General features: G+C 40.4%; 1 protein-coding gene across 1 annotated transcript in view; it reads right to left on the reverse strand.

The window, feature by feature from the left end:
- RALA (RAS like proto-oncogene A) overlaps positions 1 to 24,028 on the reverse strand; it is a 55,484-nt gene extending 31,456 nt beyond the window's left edge. The window contains exon 1 of the mRNA XM_080917712.1: positions 23,840 to 24,028. The gene's annotated coding sequence lies outside the window, so the exon portion shown is untranslated. The remainder of the gene's footprint in view (positions 1 to 23,839) is intronic.
- Between the last annotated feature and the right edge of the window lie 599 nt (positions 24,029 to 24,627).

The following is a 24,627-nucleotide window of genomic DNA, read 5'->3' on the forward strand; positions in this document are numbered from 1 at the left end:
TGTGTGTGTGTGTGTGTGTGTGTGTGTATGAGAGAGAGAGAGAGAGAGAGAGAGAGAGAGAGAGAGAGAGAGAGAGAGAGAGAGAGAGAGAGAGAGAGAGAGTGAGCTCTCTGGTGTGGCTGCTAGGAACTGTATTCTGGTTCTCTGGAAGAGCAGTGAGCTCTTTTAACCACCAAGCCATCTTGCTAGCCTCTCATAAAACATTAAAAAACAATTTGATTTCCAGAGCATTATAACCCAGTTTCCCCCAAAGGTTTCTATTTACCTTTTTTACTTACTTACCTCACTGTAAGTGTTGGTTTAGCTGAACCTCCTTTTTCTATCTATATTTAGCTGACTAGGACCTTACTCATTCTTGTGCTACTTGTGTAACAACACAAATCTAAGACTGGGGAGTTATAAAGCAAAGGAGTTTACTTTGAGGCTGTAAGCCTAATATCAAGATGCCACAGGCTTGCTGCTTAGAGAAGCCTGTTCTTTGTTTTAAGATGGTACCTGCAAGATGATAAACCCTGTCCTCATACAGTGGAAGTGCAGTTTCCTCTAGTCCTTTTATAAATACATATATCCCATTGGTTCTAGGTTCTGCCCTCATAGCCCAATCTCCCCAAAGTTCCACCTAATGCCACTTTGATTGTAGACTGAACATTGAAGGTGACAAACATCCAAACCACTAGACATACATAAGGAAAGTTATTTATACTTCAAACTCATTTCTTCCCTAATGCCAGATTCACATTCATTTTTCCTACTCGATACTGGAGCTCCTCTCCTCCCTTTACATGTATCCCAGGGACCGAACTTAATAGTGAGGCTTGTGTGGCAAGTGCCTTTAACTCTCTAAGCATCTCATCCTTCTAGCAGTGACTTTAAAGACAGCATCTATAAAGATATATGCATAGGAAAGTTTAAGTCTGACTTACTGGGAAAATGTTCTGATATACTTAGGAATCACACTAGCGGGTAAGATGGCAAAACAAAGCCTATTTAAGGGCTTAAAAACTTCCTCAGTCTTCACATATAACACAGGTAAGAAGGGAGAAGCTATTTATTTATTTATTTATTTATTTGCCACATAAATAGGACCCTGAAGTCATGTAGAGTGCTAGAACAAAACATCATATAGAATGACTTATAAACAATAAACACTCGTTTCTCTTAACTCTTAAGACTTTGGAAGCCCAATATCAGGGTGCTAGACCTGTTTGGTTTACAGACAGCTCTATGCTCAACATACTTTCACATAATATAAGGGTAAAGGATTTCTTTGGGAGCCATACAAATCCCATTCTTGAGGATTCTACCTTCATGACCTAATACCTTCCCAAAACTCTACTTTCTAAACCTATCAGCTTGGAAGTTAGGAGATCAATATATGAATATTAGAGATACATAAACATGTAATCCATTGCAAATATGCCCAAGGTCACACAGCTAACAAATGTCTAAGTTGAAATTAAAATATGTAGCTAGAAATATCCTTAACCTACACCAATGCAAGTTTTCCTTCTAGGAAATAATAAATTAGAATGGTCACAGACACAGACACTAAGGAATTCTTTGATCAGAAATAACCAAGTAGATTCTAACAAGTTTACAAAAATCATCTTGAGTCATTACAAAGAATATTCACAGAGCAAGACTCATAAGAACAGAGGCAATACAAATCTCCCCTGGAAGGAACTGTCTCAAACAGAAATGCTTGGAGTTCTCAATGCATACTGATAGCCCTGCTTGTTTTTAAAGGAAATGGGCTAAAATCTCAGAAAGCATGCTCAGTGTCTTCTAATATTTTATAGTATTCATCAAAATGTTTGCAATGCAAGAACCAGACAAATGTAAACAAGACTCATAAGACTGTACAAGAAATTATGTATCTTGATTCAAAATTCAATATTGAGGTGATAGAACCCGTCTGTTTCCAACTTCAACTGTGAGATAGTCACATGCTTGAACTGACTGAAACGCCCACTCTTTCTCCTAGATTCCACATTTCAGTTAGCAATGCACTGCGTCATGCTGAGGTGGCCAATCCCAAACACGAAGTCACTCTTGCTGTTCCTCACTAGCTCTTCATAAGTCATCTCATGCCTCAGCTGGGGTTACTCTAAGGATGTTGTTATCCAAGGACAATCTGTTTTAAAGATGTTTCACTCAATGTGTTTGATGGCAGGATACCTCAGTTCCTTACCACTGGGTTACTTCAAGGCCATCATGGTGTGACAGCTGGCTCCCTCCAGACTGGGTTATCTAAGAAGGCAAACCAGAAGCTTCACTGTTTTTAAGCCTTTGAACTTACACTGTAATATTATTTCTCAGTAGTCTTTTGGCTTCACAGGTTTGCCATTATTTATTTTGAAAGGGAACACAAAGGATTTGACTATCAAGAAGCAAAGATATTTGGTGGACATCTTGGAGATAACTATCACAAACAACTTTACTAGAAAACTAGAAAGCATGCTGAGAAACCCAAATAATAATTTAGATTGTTAATGATTAGAGTATAGTGATGGTTAACCTTGCCAATTTAACTGTCTCCAGGCATACTGGAGAGAGATTATGTAGACTAGGCTGCCTTTGGGAATGCCCAGGAGGGACTACCTAGATCTGGTTGATTAAGGTGGAAAGGTCCACCTTAACTGAGGGAGGTCAATGACACAATTCTCTTGAATTAAAAAGGTGAATTTGAGTTGAGCACCAGCACTCTTCTCCCTTGGCTTCCTGACTGTAGATACAATATGACCAGCTGCTTCACACTCCTGCTTCCCATGATGAACTGCTCCCTTGAAGGGTGAGCCCAAAAAAACCCTCCCTTCCTATCTGTTTTGTCAAGGAACTTTATCACAGAAATGATACAAGTAACAAAGACAAACACTCATTCTGTAGACATGCCATCCCCCCCCCCCCCCAGTTTATCTAAAGAATCAGTGTGGAAACTGGTCTGAAAACACTAAAGTTCTAAGCGCCCAAGACAGTACTGAAGAAAAGTGAAGAGTGCAGGGTGGAGAAACTAATCTGGTTCTGTTTTGTCATCCATCTGATTTGCACTGTGGTGCCACAGTTTCCTCCACCACAAGGCTGCAGCTTTGAGACTGCACACTCTGTGTAGGATAATGTCATTATACAACAAGAAGACTCGAGCCTATCATTGGATGAGAAGGAAAGGTAGGTGGGGAAAACTCTAGGAAGGAGAGAGGAGGAAGAGGAAGCAGGAGAGTCAAGAGGAGGCAACATGGAAGCAGACGTAGATGTTTCTCTCAGGGCATCTCTATACGGATAAGGTTGTAACGAATATTTTATAAGGGATGGAATTGTACAGGACCATTTGACTTATCTAGGTGGCAAATTATATTATACCAACTGAATCAGAGTATTTTGGTGTGTTCTTCGATATGGCGACTTAATCATGTTCAAAGTGGGGGGACACACAAAGTCTGCCACGAAGTTGGGATGTGTGTGCAAAGCCTGGCAACAATGCGCCAAGGGAAAGTGAGTGAAACACCCTGGGGCAGTTGTGGACCGTCCGGGACAGAAGCAGCTGGGCAGGCGGAGTGGATTGCGCCTGGGTCAAAAGAAGCCGGGGCCTGTGAGTACTTAGAGGTGGTTTAGAGCCACTAAAGTAAAGATACCCGAAGTGCCATGTGGCACTACGGTTGCTGGCACTAGCTCGGGATAAAAGGCTATCACATATTTTACCACAACACTCTGTATAACAGATGCATACCTGCTGACTTCAAATGTTATAGAAAGAACAACCAATAGAATCTTAAAAAAAAAAAAAAAAAAAAAAAAAAAAAAAAAACAGAGCGATGGTCCAGCAGTGGTCCAAGGGCCCAGGACTGGTGAGGAGTCATTCTGACTGACCCGGGTGCAGAAAGATCTCTGCGGAGAGAGCTCTCTGCCGAACGCTCAAAAAAGTGCAGTCCCCCGGTTCCCCCTCCCCGCCTGTGACCCAGCTTTGGGCTGTTCCCAGCCAGACCACATTGAGTGCAGGGCGCGCACTAGGACCGTCCACCACCAGGAGCAGCAGTGAGCCAGAGGTGGTCCAGCAGTGATCCAGGGACACCAGAGGCTTTCCTACTAGCCTGGGTGCAGAGAGATCTCTGCAGAGCGCGCTAAAAGAGCGGTTCACCAGAGCCCAGCATCAACACAAGACTGACAAGATGGCAAGAGGAAAGGGAAAGAACGTACCCAAGGGAAATCAAGAAAACCTGGCAACACCAGTACCCAGCTCTCCCATCACAGCAAACAGCGGAATATCAAACACTCCAGAAAAAGAAGATGCAGACCTGAAATCATACCTCAAGATGATGATAGAGATCCTTAAAAAAGAATGGGAGGAAAAGCATAAAGAATTAGAAGCTTTTAAAGAAGAAACAAACAAAAAACAAAAAACAAAAAAAAAAAAAAACACTCAAAAAACTCAAAGAACGAGAGGTAAACAGATCCAAAGAGATGAAGGGATGAAAGAAGGAATTTAAAATGAAAATAGACACAAAAAAGAAAACATTAAAAGAGACAACCCTAGAGACAGAAAACCTAAAAAAGAAATCAGGAGTCACAGATGCAAGCATTTCCAATAGACTACAAGAGATGGAAGAGAGAATCTCGGGGGCCGAAGACAACATTGAAAACATAGGCAAAACAGTCAGAGAAGATGCAAAAACCAAAAAGCTCCTAACCTAAAATGTCCAGGAGATCCAGGACACAATGAGAAGACCAAACCTAAGGATAATAGGAATAGAGGAGGGCGAAGAATATCAACTAAGAGGCACAGTAAATATCTTCAACAAAATCATAGAAGAAAACTTCCCTACCCTTAAGAATGAGATGACCATTAGCATAAAACAAGCCTACCGAACTCCAAATAGATTGGACCAGAAAAGAAATTCCTCCCGACACATAACAGTCAAAACGCCAAGTGCCCAAAGCAAAGAAAAAATATTAAAAGCAGTAAGGGAGAAAGGCCAGGTGACATATAAAGGCAGACCAATCAGAATCACACCCAATTTCTCAACAGAGACGATGAAAGCTCAAAGAGCCTGGACAGACATCATGCAAACTCTAAAAGAGTACAAGTGCCAGCCCAAGCTGCTATACCCAGAAAAACTCTCAATCACCATAGATGGAGAGACTAAGATATTCCAAGACAAAACTAAATTTACACAATATCTGGGAACAAACCCAGCACTACAATGAATTATAGGGGGGAAACCCAATACAACGAGGGGAACTATATCCTAACAAGAAAACTCCAAAGCAAGAAAACCAAAAGAAGAAAGACATACAGGCACAATTCAACCTCCAAAAGCAAAAATAGCAGGAAACAGCAACCACTATTCCTTGATATCTGTTAACATAAATGAACTCAATTCCCCAATAAAAAGACATAGGCTATCAGACTGGATACATAAACAAAACCCAGCAATTTGCTCCATACAGGAAACTCATCTCAGAGACAAAGAAGACACTATCTCAGAGTAAAAGGTTGGGAAAAAAACCTTCCAAGCAAATGGCCCCAAGAAGCAAGCTGGAGTGGCCATTCTAATATCGAATGAAGTAGATTTTCAACCAAAAGTTATCAAAAAAGATAAGGAAGGACATTTTTTACTCATTACAGGGGAAATTTGTCAGGAGGAACTCTCAATCCTTAACATATATGCTCCAAATAAAAAAGCACCGATATTCATAAAAGAAACCCTACTAAAGCTCAAAAAATACATTGTGCCCCACACAATAATAGTGGGAGACCTCAATACCCCACTCTCACCAATGGACAGAACATGGAAACAGAAACTGAACAAGGACACTGCAAAACTAGCAGAGACTATGAACCAACTGGAATTAATAGATATCTATAGAACATATCATCCTAAAACAAAAGAATACAACTTCTTCTCAGCACCTCACGTCACCTTCTCAAAAATTGACCACATAATTGGACACAGAACCAGCCTCAATCGATACAAGAAGATCAAAATACTCCCATGCATCCTTTCCGATCACCATGGTCTAAGGCTGGTCTATAATAACAACAAAGACGACAAAAAGCCCATATACACATGGAAACTAAACAATGCTCTATTAAACAATAGCAGGGTCAAAGAAGAAATAAAGAAAGAAATTAAGGATTTTCTAGAATTCAATGAAAATGAAAACAAAACATTGCCAAACCTATAGTATGCAATGAAAGCAGTACTAAAAGGAAAACTCATAGCTCTGAGTGCTTCCAAAAAGAAACTGGAGAGAGCAACTTGACAACACAGCTGAAAGCTCTAGAACAAAAGGAAGCAGATACACCCAAGAGGAGTAGACGGCAAGAAATAATCAAGCTTAGGGCAGAAATAGACCAAATAGAAACAAAAAGAACCATTGAAAGAATCAACAAAACCGAGAGCTGGTTCTTTGAGAAAAAAAAAAACAAGATTGATAAACCGTTAGCCAGACTAACTAAAGGGCAAAGAGAGAGTATCAAAATTAACAAAGTCAGAAAGGAAAGTGGAGAAATAACAACTGAAACTGAGGAAATTCAAGAAATCATCAGATCCTATTACAAAAGCCTATATTCAACAAAACTAGAAAACATGGAGGAAATGGATGAATTCCTAGACAGATACAAGATACTAAAGTTAAATCAGGACCAGGTACACCAACTAAATAATCCCATAACACCTAAAGAAATAGAGGCAGATATCAAAAGCCTCCCAACCAAAACAAAGCCCAGGTCCAGATGGGTTCAGTGCAGAATTTTATCAGACATTTATTGACGACATAATACCAATCAATACTCTCCAAACTATTCCACAAGATAGAATCAGATGGAATACTACCTAACTCAATTTTTGAGGCTACAATAACCCTCGTTCCTAAACCACACAAAGACCCTACAAAGAAAGAGAACTTCAGACCAATCTCACTTATGAACATTGATGCAAAAATACTCAACAAAATCCTTGCAAACCGAATCCAAGAACACATCAAAACAATCATTCACCATAGTCAAGTAGGCTTCATCCCTGGGATGCAGGGATGGTTTAACATACAGAAATCCATCAATGTAATCCACCATATAAACAAACTCAAAGAAAAAAACCACATGGTTGTCTCAATAGATGCTGAGAAAGCATTTGACACATTTCAGCACCCCTTTATGTTAAACATCTTGGAAAGAACAGGAATCTAAGGCCCATACCTAAACATAATAAAAGCAATATACAGCAAACCAACAGCCAACATCAAACTGAACGGTAGGAAACTTGAAGCAATCCCACTAAAATCAGGGACTAGACAAGGCTGCCCACTCTCCCCCTACCTATTCAACATAGTACAGGAAGTCCTGGCCGGAGCAATTAGACAGCAAAAGGAAATCAAAGGGATACAAATTGGAAAGGAAGAAGTAAAAACATCACTCTTTGCAGATGACATGATAGTGTATTTAGGCGACCCCACAAATTCCACCAGAGAACTCCTACAGCTGATAAACAAGTTCAGCAAAGTGGCTGGATACAAAATTAACTCAAACAAATCAGTAGCCTTCCTATATTCAACGGACAAACATGTGGAGAAAGAAATTAGGGAAAAGATACCCTTCACAATAGTCAGAAAAACTATGAAATACCTTGGTGTGACTCTAAGCAAGTGAAGGACCTGTATGACAAGAACTTCAAACCTCTAAAAAAGGAAATTGAGGAAGATCTCAGAAGATGGAAAGATCTCCCATGCTCATGGATTGGAAGGATCAACATTTTAAAAATGGCCATCTTATCAAAAGCAATCTACAGATTCAATGCAATCCCCATCAAAATTCCAACCCAGTTCTTCATTGAGTTGGAAAGAGCAATGTGCAATTTCATCTGGAATAAAAAAAGACCTAGAATAGTGAAATCCATCCTCAACAACAAGAAAACATCTGCGGGAATCACTATCCCTGACCTCAAGCTATATTACAAGGCAATTGTGCTGAAAACTGCATGGTACTGGTACAGAGATAGGCACGTGGATCAATGGAATAGAATTGAAGATCCAGAAATGAGCCCTCACATATATGATCACCTGATTTTTGACAAAGGAGCTGTAAACATTTAATGGAAAAAGGACAGCCTATTCGACAAATGGTGTTGGTCCAACTGGCACTCAGCATGCAGAAGAATGAAAATAGACCCTTTCTTATCTCCTTGTATAAAGCTCAAGTGCAAGTGGATCAAAGACCTCCACATTAAACCAGGTACACTGAAATTATTAGATGAGAAAGTAGGGAAAACCTTAGAACTCATAGGCACAGGAGAAAATTTCCTGAACAAAACACCAATGGCTCGAGCTCTAAGGTCAAAGATTGACAAATGGGACTTAATGAGATTGCAAAGTTTCTGTAATGGCTAAAGACACTGTCAAGAAAACAAAACGGCAGCCAACAGAGTGGGAAAAGATATTTGCTAACCCCACATCATATAGAGGCCTAATATCCAAGGTATACAAAGAACTCAAAAAGCTAGACACCAGAGAATCAAACAACCCTATTAAAAAATGGGGTACAGACTTAAAGAAAAAGTTCTCAATCGAGGAATATCGAATGGCTGAGAAACATCTAAGGAAGTGCTCAACATCCTTAGCCATCAGGGAAATGCAAATCAAAACAACCCTGAGATTCCACCTCACACCAGTCAGATTGGCCAAGATCCAAAACTCAGATGACAACAGATGCTGGCGAGGATGTGGAGAAAGAGGAACACTTCTCCACTGTTGGTGGGGTTGTAAACTGATACAACCACTCTGGGTATCAGTCTGGCGGTTCCTCAGAAAAATGGACATAGTACTACCTGAAGACCCAGTTATTCCACTTCTGGGCATTTACCCCAGAGACACTCCAACTTACAACAAAGATACATGCACCACAATGTTCATTGCAACTCTATTTATAATAGCCAGAAGCTGGAAAGAACCCAGATGTCATTCAGTAGATGAATGGATACAAAAATTGTGGTACATTTACACAATGGAGTACTACTCAGCTATTAGAAACAATGACTTAATGAAATTCTTAAGAAAATGGATGCATCTAGAGAATATCATCCTGAGTGAGATAAACCAGTCACAAAAGAACAGATATAATATTCAGTCACTGATAATGGGATACTAACCCCAGAAAGCTCTGAACACCCCAGAAACAACTCACAGACTGTGTCAATTTCAAGGAAAAAAAAAGAATATATTTTAATAGAACTGTATCACATCCTTCTTTCCTCCCTACAGCCCCTCCTAGTTTCTCTCCCATCCCCTCAAACTAATACCCTCTTTTCCTATATTATTGTTACATATATACATATGTGTATGTATATGTACCCACAAATACTTAATTACAACCTTAAAAATGTATTCGTATACTTCTATGCAAAAATGTACATTTATCTTTGTTTTTTAAAATAAAGCTTTTCAATAAAAAAAACAAGTAAAACAAACAAAAAAACAAAAAACTCAGTTGCTGTCATTTTTCTTTCTTGTTTCATTTATCAAGCCATAACTGCTGATTCATCCCAGTTTGGGTATGAAGAAAATGATTAGTAACAACTTTCATCTCAACACATGGTCACATGACTAGCTTATAAAAGGAAATACCCTTTCTGAACCCTTGCACCTTCACTTCCCACACCTTGACAAAGCCAAGTTTTAATTACTAATATAACAAAAAATGGTCACAAAAAACTACTGTTTATTCATTGCCTAATAATTGTAATATAAGCAACAGTATTTTCCATGTATATGTTTGTATTCTAAATCCTAATGATGTTAATGTTACAATTATGATTGCACCATTTAAGGTTCAAAATTCATCAAAAGTTTGGTTACATTAATTTATTAATATAATGAAACAACAGCAAGTAATTTATGAGCAGAATGTGGATCTTTTACATTTTGTACAATTTTTTTCATGGGATGCCATATATTCTAATAATACATAATGTAGAAAGTTTTAATAAAAAGTTATTAAAATCTCATTAAAAGTAAGGGATAACTTCACTAATAATGTGACAAAGATTAATTCTGGCATTTTAAACAATAAAAAATTTTGGTTAAAAACCAAATTGTTAATATTTGTATCAAAAAATTAAATATGTAAGAAAATTAGCTGGGCCTCAAAGCCATAAGGTGCAGTGTTCTACTGACAATTCACAACAAAGTAGTAATGAACCCAGTAGGACATGTGAGGAGGATGGAACACTGCTCTGACGTAAGACTTATGTGAAAGGCTGACAGGTTCAGAGACAGAAGGTGAACTCTTACATCTTTAAAATAGTAGAGGAGTTAGGCCAGAATGTGCTATAACACAAGGATAAACCTTAGAAATTAAGCTATGGTTCTAAGATGAGAAACTACCTCTCTGAGCAAATGCCTACTATCTACTGCCTTCTTAATGTACATCCAGAAATCCAAGAGTCATGAGACTTTCTCAATACCAGAAGCAGTCCTCAGGTAAGAAGGCAAGCTCTGGTTTGTATTTAAACACCATTTAAGCTGATACACAAAAACCACAAACATTATACATATAAGTGGGGTATCATGCCATATCTCTTCTTCTATTCATTGTATAATGTTTATATTAGATAATTCATAAATTAATCTCATTTAAGGTATCTTTACAATGGAAATGTTCAAGGTCTTTTCTTCTGCTGTTGGGTTTGGTGTGGAAGCTGAGAAAATTCACTCCAAAAACAGAAGCTTTAAAATGAAAGCTTTGTTTTCTGAGAGCTTCAGGGAAGTGGCCAGTTCATGATCTGAATGGCGTCCCTGAAAGGAGATTGTACAATGTTTTTAAAGGATGAGAAAACTTTGTTGAAATGTACGTTGCCTAGAGGAATGCCACTATGAAATAGCACACTGACGACAGGCAAAAGAGATTATGCACTCAGAATTTCATGTCTCACAAATTCCTCCTTTTCGGGAGGAGAGGACGGTATTCAAGACAGGGTTTCTCTGTGTAGCCTTGAATGTCTTGGAACTAGCTCTGCAATCCAGGCTGGCCTTGAACTCATAAAGATCTGCCTGACTCTGCCTCCCAAGTGCTGGGATTACAGGCATGTGCCACCACTACCACCCAAGCAAACAGATTCCTCAATTTAACAGCAACTTGACATATTATGATTTTCCCTGAGCATCAAATGAATAACAACCTGTTCCACTGAAGTTCTGCAATTTATACTTTGGATGCTGAAAGAAAATACTTCTGGATAAAAAAAATAAAGAGACAGACAGATAGACAGACAGTCAGACTTTACATCTTAATGATGAAGTCTTAAACTTCAGTGACTTTCTACCATATGGTGTGTGTTTGGACAAATAAATGAAAACACTGAATCTGAAACTGCCTGGTCAGGGCCCAACCACAGAAGATAATCTACAGATTCTAGGGCTCTAAAACTTAAACATTGAATAGGTGAATGTTAATTACAATATTTTTTAAAACTAGGATGGATACAAGCTAAAGAAATAAACTAGTGGATCATGTGGCAAGCACTAGTTTTATTATAAACAAAAACAACAACAAAACCTACCAGGCTCTGGTAGCTGAGTATGGCACTGACACGGTAAACAGTGCTACTCTCAAGTCTGTTACCAGACTACAGGTCACAAGTCCTTAGTGTGTAATCCAGAAAGCCAAAGAACAAAGAGAGGCCTCAGGATAATGCTTCAGCAGAAAACAGGACACAGTTTTAACAGCCAACATACCCATATGAGCCATATCCCGCAGCATCATTGTAAATATTTAACTATGGCTAGTGGCTGGATGTGTGTGTTAGCAGGTACAAAAAACATACCCGAGCTGTTTTGCTGTTTTTCTGAAGCAATCAAGAGACAGAATCAGGGCCAGCTCTCCATCTACCTCCTTTCTACCGAGAGAGAGAATAAACCTCTCTGAGTGAATTCTAGACTGCAGCAAAGATATCCACACGTATGTCTTACTTCATTCGTTTCTTCCCACTTTCTTGTCCCTGAAAGCCTAAACATGCTTTTGTTTTCTGTCGGGAGGAGAGTTTGTTCTCCACAAATATGTTCTTCTTTGTGAAGCCACTACTCTGTGCTACTCTCCACTGAGCTTTCTCTCATGTCACATACATTAATAGACTTGTTTCTTTCCTTACAATTGTCTTTTGTTAGAGAACGCACGACAGTGAAGCACAAAGATGCTTGTTTCTCTCGCAGGTGGACATTCACACTAGGTAACCTGTAAAGTTTCTTCCTTTTACATGTTAAAAATAAATCTTGGAAGGGAGTATATGGAAGAAGTACAAATCCACATTCTATCCAAAGTCTCCTGTTCAACTACACAAACAACTAGTTGTATTACTATTCAGGATTTAGATATGAAATACTTCACGTGAGGAAAAAGTCTGATTTTACGCAGGAAAATGAGCTACATCAACAGTCCTCATCACTGTGGCCATACCTATCACATAGCCAGCCATGAACACGAACTGGGAATGCCTGCCTTTAAAAAAACATTTCAGAGATGACTCATGTAGCATACGGGCACTGACACAGCTTGAGAACCCCTTCAGTGGATGTGGAAGGGTAGCAAACTAATTATGAAAGATTGATTTCAGCAATCTATAGGAATTCAGGGACTCCAAGACAACTGGCTATAAGCCCTATTCAGAGAACTAAAGAGAGCAGATAAAAGAATGGCTAGAAGAAGCGGGGCTGACCATTACTATGTCATTTCACTGTTAATATGATTACCTTCACCTTCTTGAGAGGTGGTAAATGGTGGGACGTTTTATCTTAAACCATTCACAGCAAATGAGAAAACATTATGTATTACTCATGGTTAACATCATTACAGAGTGCCAGCACTCTTCAACTAAAATGTTTACTAATGATACATATGTAATAAAAGGCTAGTGTGTGTGTGTGTGTGTGTGTGTGTGTGTATCTAAAATCTAATAAATAGAATACAAAATTCAATAATAAGATATCTAAAAGAAATAGGAGAAAAGACTGGATTAGTCATGTCACTAAAGAAGTTATATGAATGGCCTCTATGTACGCACAGAGATGCTCAACACTATGCCATTAGAGACATGCAAATTAAATCACAGGAAGACCTGGGCTATAGCTCACTCTGAAGAGGGCTTGTCTTGCAAGCACAGAGTCCTGGGTTCAGTCTTCAGTACCAAAGTGGTCATGAAAATAAGTAATGCCAGCACCTGGGAGGTGGAGACACAACACACCACATAAATGGAATTCACCACCTCGGGGTATCATTTTACACCCATTAGAATAGTCATATAATATGGCAACAAAACAAACCCTAACAATGGCTGGTAAACACGCTCTTATGGCTTAGCCCTCACACTGGAGCCCTCAACCAAAAGGCACACTGGAGACCCACGGCTCCAGCTGCATATGCAGCAGAGGATAGCACTGTCTGGGATCAATGGGAGAAGAGGCCTTGGTCCAGTGAAGTGTGTTGTATGATTCAGTATTTGTGTTCTGTTCAGGAAAAGCAAAGGGAAAATTCCTAGAAAAAATATAAAATAATCATTGCCTAGTCCTGGAAGAGGAACTAACTTGGGCATATAGAATCTCATCAAGATTCGGACTAGGGGTGGAGCCTCGGGTGGCAAAGCACTTCTCACAGTATGAGGACCAGAGTCTGACCCCAAGAAATGTACAAATGCCAAACATTATGGTGGGCATCTGTAATTCCAGAGAAGGAAGGTGAAGACAGGAGGGCCACTGGGGCTCCCAGGCCAATTAGAGACACTGTATCAAAGGAGTTCCTGAGGGTAACACTTGAGAACCTCACACATAGGGACTCATTCCCATGCACGTACATATAAAAAGCACACACACATAAAAAAGAACCTTACCAAAGTTTGAAAACTATGTTTCAAAATGTTTTAATACTATGTTATAGCAATGGTTTCACAATTCAGGAGTTACAAGAAATCATATAAACTTTAAGTGGATCAATGTTATATCATGTAAGTTATATCTCATAAAAGTTGATGGACCAGGACTATAGTTCATTGAAAAACATGAAGGACTAACAACATAACTGGTAGAGAAATATCGAACCCTGACTAGATCCTAAGACAAGGGAAAAACAGCTATTAAAACATTAAGAGACAACTGAGAAATATTAATTTGGACTAGATATTAGACAGTATTGTGGAGGCATTACTTTCTGAGGCTTTAGAATATGGTAGTTATGTAGAAAATTGCCTTTATGCTCAAAAAATGCAAGCAAAAGAGCACAGAGATTATTTTCTCCATTTACTTTTAAACAGTTAATCTGATTTACTCAACATGTAAACAAGAAGCTCTTAACTTCTGAAAGAAAAATAAATGCAGCAAAAGAGAAACCAGGGTTGGCAGGTAGTATACCTCCCAGCAGGCATGAGGCCCTGGGTTCAAACCCATGTACCACACTGAATAGATACGATGAATGAATAAATTTACAAATGATAATCAGTGGATGATGAATACAGGTGTGGGTTCGTATGTATCCAATGTACAGTTCTTCCAACATTTCTACAGGAGTAAAAGGCTCCAAATTAAGACATCCCGAATGGAACTCTCACTTGTTTAATTTATTTTTATTTTGCTTTTTAGTTTTTGGAGACAGAGGCACACTATGTCGCTCCGGCTGGTAGTCAATCGGCTTTCAGTCCTCTTGTTTCAACATCTTGAGTATTAATTTTACAAACATAGTGACCACACCTGGCTTCTCATTTGATCTCTATTAAATTTGTCTCCCTCCCTTCCTTCCTTCCATCCACCTATCACTTATCTATCTATCTATCTATCTATCTATCTATCTATCTATCTATCTATCTATCTATCTACCTACCTACCTACCTACCTACCTACCTACCTACCTATCTATCTATCTATCTATCATCTACTTCCATATTTACTGTGTGTGTGTGAGATGAATACTTTAACTCCTTCACCTTGGACATTTTATCTTGTTACTTGCTATTCTACAAATTATAAAAATATATTTTAACAATTTAAAGTTTTAATAGTGGCACCAGAGATGGCTGTGTAGTTAAGGGGGTTGATTGCTTTTCCAAAGGACTCAAGTTCAGTCCTAACACTGTGGCAAATAGCTCACAGCCACCTGTAACTCAAGTTCCAGGGGGATACAACACCCTCTTTGGACTACTTGGGCACTCACACATACACTGCAGGTAAGTACACATGCAGGGCATGTGGGACTGAACTACCAGATGGGCATAAGAACTGATGAAGTGGGGTATGCTCAACTTCCAGAATCTGAGAGATCTGAGATTGTAGGAGTGGAGCTGGCCCCTCCCAGCCTCTAATGCCTACTCTGAGACCACCAACTGAGAGGACCACAGCCACTCAGTCAAGTAGCATAGCTCCTGGAGTTCTTCTCCATGCTAAAGAAGTATCTAGATAGCCTTAGCCTTCAGCCAGTGACCTTCCCTTCCTGCATATTCTTACTCCTTTCCCCCACAAAAAATATATAACCCATGGTTTACCCCAAATAAAGTCTATGTGTCCACATCCACCTCCAACTAAGCAATATGAACAAGCAAGGATCATCTCAGACAGCTGCTTCATTAAAGATCACCTTCAGAAAGGCCATCCAGAGACTGCCCCACCTGGGGATCCAGCCCATATTCAGCCACCAAACCCAAACAATATTGCTTATGCCAAAAAGTGCATGCGGACAGGAGCCTGGTATAGCTGTCTCCTGAGAGGCTCTGCCAGAGCATACCAAATACAGAGGCAGATGCTCACAGCCAATCATAGAACTGAGAACGAGGTCTTTAATGGAGGAGTTAGAGAAAGAATTGAAGGAGTTGAAGGGATTTGCAACCCTATAAGAACAACAATACCAACCAACCAGAGCTCCCAGAGATTAAACTACTATCCACAGAGTACAACACACGAACAGACCCATGACTCCAGCTGCACATGTAGCAAAGGATGGCCTTGTTGGGCATCAATGGGAGGAGAAGCCCTTGGTTCTGCCAAGGCTTGATTCCCCAGTGTAGAGGAATGTCAGGGCAGGGAGGCAGGAGGGAGTGGGTGGGTGAACACCCTCATAGAAGCTCGAGGGTGGGCGGAAGGGATGATGGGATGGGGGATATGGAGGGGAACCTGGGAAAGAAGATATCATTCTAAATGTAAATAAAATATATTCAATAAAATCATAAAAGAAAAAGATCACCTTCAAAAAGAGGAAGAACCTGGGACCTAAAATGAACCCAGTACCACATATATAGACACATACATATATTAATACATATTACAGTTTCAATAGTATAAAACTCATCAAAGATGCTAATGTAAAACATAAGTCTTGGTAGTGAACTAAAAAGGAAATTTACTTAGAAGTTCAAAAGCCACATTTGTAATTCGTATAATAAAGCATTCTCAGCCTTTTACCTTACGCTAAGACAAATAAAAAAATATGCTAAAATATAGATTATTTTATACACACAAAACTGCTTAGACAAAGTATCCTAGCAGATAAAAGAATATAGAAATTATACCTATTACAAAGGCTACAAGCAAAAGATGGACGATAAAGCGTTTGTACATATGGAATAAAATTGGAAAGACACACTGCTAGTTCTTCCATATCTTCAACAAAAGAAACAGGAACCTTAGGGGCTACTTTGGCCATTCCTCAAAATGTTAACGTTAAGACAGCAGATACATTTCAGTGTTAAGACATTAACATAAGCCCCCAAGCATAAGCACTCAAATATCAATCAATTAACAAGTAAAGTATGGCATGGCCACACAATGGATTATTCAGCCATACAAAAATGAAATATTCATATATGCTATAATGCAGTGAACCCCGAAAATCAAAGGTACAAAAGACCACCTATGGAATCCTAACCATTCAGAATGTGTACAGACATGAAGTATAGCAGCCAAGGGATGCAAGGCGGGATAAATCTGCAAAGACAGCTAGCAAATCGAACTGCTTTCTTCTGAGGCAATGCTCTAGAATGAGTGGTAAAAGGAGAACAGCTCTTTGACTATACTAATATGACATTTTAAAAAGAAAGACTTCATGGGAGTTGAACTACATTTCAATAATGTTTTTTTTAAAAAGAATTCACTGCAGAAAGAGGGGGAAAAAGCACAAGTCAAAGAAAAGCAAAGCAAATGACCAGTACATATACAAAATTCAAGCCACTTTAGCACGACAAATATAGGCTTTAAAACAACAAATACAGGATTGAATTTTATTGAACTGAAATAAAAAAACAAGAATAAGAAGAGATCAGTTTTTCACTTACTTGGGACTAAGCAAACAACAAATAAAAGTAGCAAGTAATAAATAATACATAAGGTAAGGATAGAGTGAATTATCCTAACTGCAGCATACATAGACCCGGGAGACCTGAGACTAGTGGGGCCGTGGGAAAGGCTGCAATTATCTAAGCACTAAGAGATCAGGGCTAATGTCCCAGAAACCTAAAGCCTCAGAAGACAGAGATTTTCTTTCACAGACTAAATGCCTTAGGCAAAAAGGATGAGTGGAGCCAAGAGGTGATGCATGCCTGCATTTCTAGCACAGCAGAGGCAGGGGACCACAACTTCCAGGCCAGAGGTTCTTGAAAAACAAAAGGGCCATCCACTTCAAAAAAGAAAAAAGAAAAAAAAAAAAAAAAGAAAGAAAGAAAGAAAGAAAGAAGGGAAGAAGAAAGAAAATGAGAAGGCAAAGTAAAAAGAGACAGATTTCTCTGGCTAGAAAGCAGTGGAGAGAAAGATAAAAAGGAAAAAGAAAAAATTTACTCCAAACTCTGTTCTAGGACAGCAACATGTGTCAAAGAGTGACATCTGAGGGTCTTCAACCCTGTCAAGTCAAATCCAGGCCAGTGAGGCAGTAAGAAAATGGCTACACAGGTCATCGGAGAACAGGCACAGCAAGGCATGGACCAAGATGTTTGCCAAGATGCTTTCAACACAGAGCACTAAGAGATCATTAACACCCAGACAGCAAAGATACACAGGCCAGTGCAGGGACATCTAGGGATACGCTCTGCAATCTAAGGTCCAAGAAAATAACTGCCTACCACCCAGCACCCCTGGGACAGGAAAGATTTAAACTAAAATGGGACATGGACTGAACACTCACACATGGACTTACATAATCTTGAAATTGTAAGAATCTATGTATCTCAGTGACAGAGCACCTACCTGGCATATACAAGGTCTTAGGTTCGATCCCAATTAGCAAACAGACGTTTATTCTGATGAGGCATAGTGGTGTATACCCGTAATCCCAGTATTTGTGAGGTGGTGGCAGGGTCAGAAGTTCAAGGTCATCCTTAACTACATAACAATACCAAGAACATGTCTTCTGTAGGAATTGTACAGAAGTGAAATAACTCTCTTCAGGCCTTGGAAGACTGAGCATTGGTGTGTACTGCCTATTATTACAGCTATACAACATTCCAGGCAGACAACTGGGCCTGCATAAAAAAACTGAAAAAAGATTAACCTCAAAGCCAAATGATGCAAGTCCTTGGATAATCCCGTCTAGAACTACCCCATACCTGTTACTCTAGGTTATCCCTAGATACACTCATCAGATTACACATCAGCTTTGCTATATGCCCTAGAGAACCAATGATGCAAACCAGAGCCACAGCAGGATAAAGGGAGCTTCAGCTCAGGAGGCTGAGAAAAGGTAACATGAAGTCTTAAAGAATACCAGAGAGAAGCTAGAAGAAAGCAGGATCCATCTGTAATGGGGAAACCACCAAGCAATCCTAGCCTTGCTCACCATTTTATTCTGTTGTTCCCCCACCCCTTCAAAACCCAACCTTGATGACATCTCAACATAGTCTCTAGTTAAGTCTCTCTTAAAGAGAGTAGAGAACTGTAATCTTTAAAAGGCATATCCATAACTAAATTAATATCCTGTTACAAAGTAAGCATCTGTATACAAACTTACTCTAGAGAGACTAGCTAAAGTAATGAGACTAGTTAGCACACATAACACAGAGAAGAAGGAAGAAACTATATTTATGTGTGATGTGACAGTATCTGGAAAACGTAAGAGAAAACAGTGTAAAGTAACTTAGAATCCTGCAAGGTATCAGGAAAACAAGCAGAAATCAACAGTATTTATTTGCATAAATAATAACTGGTTTGAAGATATATCTAAAAACAGATAAAATATAACTAAATAATAATACAACAAAAGTTGTATCAAAAAGTTAGTTCTCAAAGACACAAAAATAAGAAAATAAAGACATTGCTTGTTCTTCATTAATGTTAAAATGTCTCAAGGCCATCAAATGTCAACTGCTCCTAAGTAAACCCATAAATGTAATGCAATTCCAGTAAGAAAACCAAGAGTCAGGTATACTGATGCTAAAATTCACAAGGGAAAAAATATAGCAGAAGAGAAAAAAAAATTGGTAAGGAGAAACTGCTGCAATGGGGGCTCCCCAGTCAGATAGCACACCACACCTCAGTGCGACATAAATCTCTATGACTAGGGTGTTGGTACTGACACAGCACTGTCTGAAAAGACAACAGAATAGAACATATCCATTTCCATGCAGCGTGGGTCAGATGAACAAATATTGGTTTTCATAAATGGCACTGAAAAGTTGTATCAGTAGTTGAAAGTGGTAAATTAGATTCATTTATGACACCATATACAGAAATATGTTCCATGTGGAACTAAACGTGAGAAATGAAACTGTGTAAGTACAAATCTCTCTACAATCTATGGGCATAGGAAAGCTTTGTATGGTTAGAACATCAGATGAAATAAGTTTAAGATGACTACATTTAATTAAGCAAACAAAGACTTTTCATGGCAAAACCAACATAACCAACACCAAGGGATAACTAAGTATTTTAATATATGCCAAAATTAAAAGGTAATCTTCTCAAATAAAAAATAAGGAAAAAATAATGTAAAAATCAGGATAATAGCAATAAAAATGGTTCTTAAGCATATTTTAAAGTGTTCAACTCACTTATAATAAGGGAATAAAAAGGAAAACTATACTGAGTCAGTCATGGTGGCATACACCTGGAACTCAGTCCTCAGGAGAGTACAATAAACGTGAAATAAGCCAACATCATCTCTCCACGGTGTAATGCGAACTGGGATAGAAGTCACAGAAACACAGAAGTCTCCCCTTGACCCCCAACCTAAGGCAGAGTCTCACTGTTTACTCCAACTTACTGTCATCCTGCCTCAGCTATTACAACTCTCAGAATGTGTAGAAGGTATGCCCACCTTACATTCTGCCTAGTCTTGAAGATTTCTCTTTCTTTTAACATACAGGTTCAGAAAAAACAAACAAACAAACAAACAACAACAAAACAAAAACCCCTAGCTACACATAGACATAATTCTTGGAAAAAGTGATACCCAATGAGAGCCTGGAGGACGAGCAGTTTACTAGACGGGGGATGGGGAGAAGAGTGGTCAGAACTCCAGGAAGGGGTAATGGGATCACTCAAGAAAACACCAGGATTCTGGGTCACAGCACTGCTGGAACTGTGCTCACGGAAAGGGATGAGGCCAGTGAGTGAGTTTAGGTAAGTAGTCTTTCTGGAAGGTTCTATGTACCAGATTAAGGATAATGTTCAACATGAGCCACGGAGGATTTCAACCAGTGGGGTTTGATGAACGTTTTAAATATGAGGAAAAGTTCACTAGAAGGCCAACTATGGGCTAGGCAGAGTCTCAGTAATCAGAATAAACCTAGACAGTACTCACAAGTCACTGAGCAGCCTCCATATTCAATGAGTACCACCATAGCTATCTGACTGTGTTAAAAAATGACAAGAGATCTTATGTATGGCTTAGATGACTACCATCAGAATCTTTGTGGGATTTCATCTTTTTACATAACATCTTTAAACCAAGATCATAACCTCTGGCTGGACTATCCATAATCATAGGCAGGAAGGAGCTTTGTTATTTGCAACGAAAGCCTCTCCCTTTCCATCTTTTAAACAAAGTGATAACATGTCCTCCATCCATTACTTTTTAAGCCCATAAGTAGTATTTTTTTTAAATACATACTTGCAGGGAAAAAGGCAACCATACACATAAGAACAGAATTCCGCAACTCTTTGTTTTTTTAAACAGTCTTCCTACTGGCCTACATTGATCCTACCTACATTAGTGGAAGAAAGAAGGAGACAAATACGACTTCAAATAGGGCCAGCTCTAACAGGTGCTGCAGTAGTAAAAACCCATCAAAGATCCTGTTCTGAGTTCCTAGTATTCTACCAGGACACCTACAAGACCAGTGTTTGACCAGTTTTCATCTTGGCACACAACAGACTGCATGTAGGGGAACAGCTTCATTGTGTTTGCAAGCGCCCTGGAAATGCAGATGCCTGCAGCTTCCAGTTGAAGCCCCTTGGCTAGTCGCTGGCGACTCCAGGCCACACTTCAGGACTGAGAGTGATAAGCACAGTACCTTTTCTGGGAGCTCAGGTCAGTCAGAACCACTTTCCCCTTGTGGTTCTGTGGGATTATCTGCAATTTTCAGTGAGCTTGGAAATTGTTACTGTACTGTTAACTCCTAGCTCTACTAATGCTAGCTTGTGATCTGGGCCTCTGGCCAAATCACTTAATATTGGGGAAGACCACCCATCTTGCAGAGCTACTGTGGAGATAAATAATATAATGGTACTGGTGTCATCAGAATCCTCAGCACCGCGCTTGATGGACAATCAATATATAAGAAATATTACTATCAAGATGGTTGCTGAATTAAAGACAGGAACTCTAACTTCTATATAGTAATGTTACAAAACCAAAGGCTTCTCTCCCCTTAATCTAAGAATTATAGTATTTTATAAAACAATGGAAACTGTCTCCTACTTCTTCAAGATCATTGTCTCTTCCCTAGTTACCATTCACAGCTTCCAGTATTTGTAAAATGATTCCTCTTTCACTCATTTATAAAGGAATACAAGAACCTATGAGTTTGGCAGACCCATATACAAGAAGTAATATTGGTACATTTATTTGTACTCTGTGAAAATTCTGCTTAGAAAGCCAGGGCAGGGCCACCATGTACTAGAAGACAAAGATATGTGCAGCTTGTTCATGCTTGGACATCCCTAAACTGAGAATGCAGCCAACTATAGACCTAAACATTCCCTGAAAAGTGGTGAGCATTCTTTCCTATAATTCTTTCCTATTATTAGTTTCCCCCACCCTGAATGCCCTGGGGAAAGAGCTGTAATGAAATACTACTTCAAAATAAATGTTGAATTTGCACACTCAGCAGAGAGAAGCCTGTGGATCTCCAAACATAAAAGTGCTTGCTGATCAAAGAGGCCAAGGTCACATCAGGGTGTCAGAGATTTCATGTCTCTGTGAATTAACTCATGAATTCCTCTTTTTTTATTAAGATTGGGTTCAGTTATCGACTCCAAGCACATACTTGCTATCTTCTGCCAGATAATCTCTTCCTTCTAACTCTGGATGTACTCTAGAAGTAAATACGAAACAATGCAATAGAAATGATTATGCCACCTAATCACAACCCCTAAATAATTTTTAACTTTTCCTGGGACAGTTGTGAAAATGAAATTCTTCCTGAGTTGTTCTTAATCTTCTGGAGAACAAAAAAGACAAATCGAAATTTTTATATGCTCCAAGAACCTCAAAGCAACAAAACAATGCTCTTAAAATTGTTTGGGGGCCTTGCTAAAGACGGAATCTAGTCCCCTTTGCTTCTAGGCAACTTCTTGTCACTGAGCTACATCCCCAGCTAAAATTAACTGCACACATTATCATGCATTCGTTCAGTGAAAAAGTGTGGGGAGTTCTTGACATGGCAACAGAGAGGAAGATGAAAAGGCTCCTCCTCTGAAAAAAGAAATTTAAGCTGTAGAAACATCTTAAGGGTCACAAGAGTCATTTACAAGAATATTATACCAACAGATACAAACAGCACGGGATAATAGGATACTCTGAGACGTATTAACAAGCATAAGCCAAAAGGAATGCCTTCTACACTGTGAGTAATACATTTGTTACCCAATTTTGGGAACGTGATTAAAGCTGTAATTTCTTTACATGAAAAGAATTTACAGAAATAAAGGTTCTCCCAGCACACATACCCATACTGTTTGTAAATTGGGTGCTTTCCGGCCTGACAGGTAGGGCGTGGCACCAGAGTTCTCACAGTAGCTCAAAGACACTTGGATGAGCTCTCCCAAGTCCAGACATTCTGGTTTCCAAGCAAAGGTCGGTTAATTCTTCAGTTCCTCCCAAGTCCCCCAACAACACAACCACCTCAGCGCCACCACGCCCGCCCACTCAAACACACATATGCCCAGCTAAAGCACACAAATCGTGTCTTCTACTCCTTGACATCTTTCAGGAACCAAACGCGGAAGATACCTCCATCACACAATACCTACATTCCCTTCCTCATCCAGAGGCTAAACCTGTACAAGAAGAGCCTATGAGCTGGACGTAAAGCAGCTAAAGACTTTAGTCTGAAAAAGTCATTCCTTTAACTGGAACCAAAGACGGGCAGAGAAGCTCCAAAATCAGCTGCTCTGTACTGGAAAGGAGTGGATTGAAAGCGAGGGAGGTCAGGGGTGGGAGTGCGGCGCAGGGGACTGCGGCGGCGGCGGCCCCAGGTTGCGGGCACCGCCCGGCCACAGCCCGGGGAGCCAACGGCGCGATGCAGGTGACCTTCCGGAGACGCCGCCCGCTGTCAGGGCGCAGTCGGGTCCCAGCCCAGGCGACAGGCGGGACGTGCAATCTCGGCGGCCCCGGGCCTGGCCCGTCGGACACACCCCCGCCGCGGTCCGGCCTCCCCGGCCGGCGAGCGCTCACCTGCACCGCGAGCCGCTCGCCCCGCGGGCTCTTGGGCCTCCGCTGCACCGATCCGACCGCGCTCGGAGTTCCGCGCGGGGCGCGGCAGGAGGAGTCGGGAGGGCGGCGGCGGCCTGGGCGGCGGCGGAGGAGGAGGAGGACTCCGGCGCTCCGCTCTAGGGAGACCCACCCTCCTCCCGGCCGCTCTGCAGCAGCCGCCGCAGATCACTTCCGGGTCGCGGGGGAGCGGGGCGGGGCGCCAGCCGGCACTTCCTGTCCGCGGGGCCGAATACTCCACGGTGGCCGCGAACAAAGGCTCCTTGGGCGCAGGGGAGGCGCAGTGGTATTGCCTCCTGGTGGATCCATGGCGAGCCACGGGGTTCTCGAGGCTCAGTCACCTCCCAAGGCCGGGCCGGGGTTCCCGTATCGTGTGTTTTCGCCTCCCCAGGACAGTGGGGCTCCGGGAGAAAGAAGGGGAGGGGGAGGCCGCCATCTTGCTTCTGGAGGCTGCTAGGTTCTCTGGCAAGTGCTTTCCAGCGTGTAGCTTGCTACGTGGTTTGTCGTAGATAAGTCCTAGAAGGTGGATTGGTCGCCTGTTCTGGCTGGAGGGTCTCGGTAGCTGGCCGAGTAGAGAACTGACCTCTGCATATGGTATTCGGGTTCCTTTGGGAGGAGTAAGTCCCTTTGGACACTAGATAGGGCACTGAGATGAGACGATGGCTCCGTGACACGCTGATTTAATGTTTTAAATTAGTAGTTGTTTTCTTTAAATCTACCCACAAGTTCGAAATAGTTTGCCTAGCGTCGTG

The sequence above is a fragment of the Micromys minutus genome, assembly GCF_963924665.1.
Source record: "Micromys minutus genome assembly, chromosome: 6".
In the NCBI taxonomy this organism is placed as follows: domain Eukaryota; kingdom Metazoa; phylum Chordata; class Mammalia; order Rodentia; family Muridae; genus Micromys; species Micromys minutus.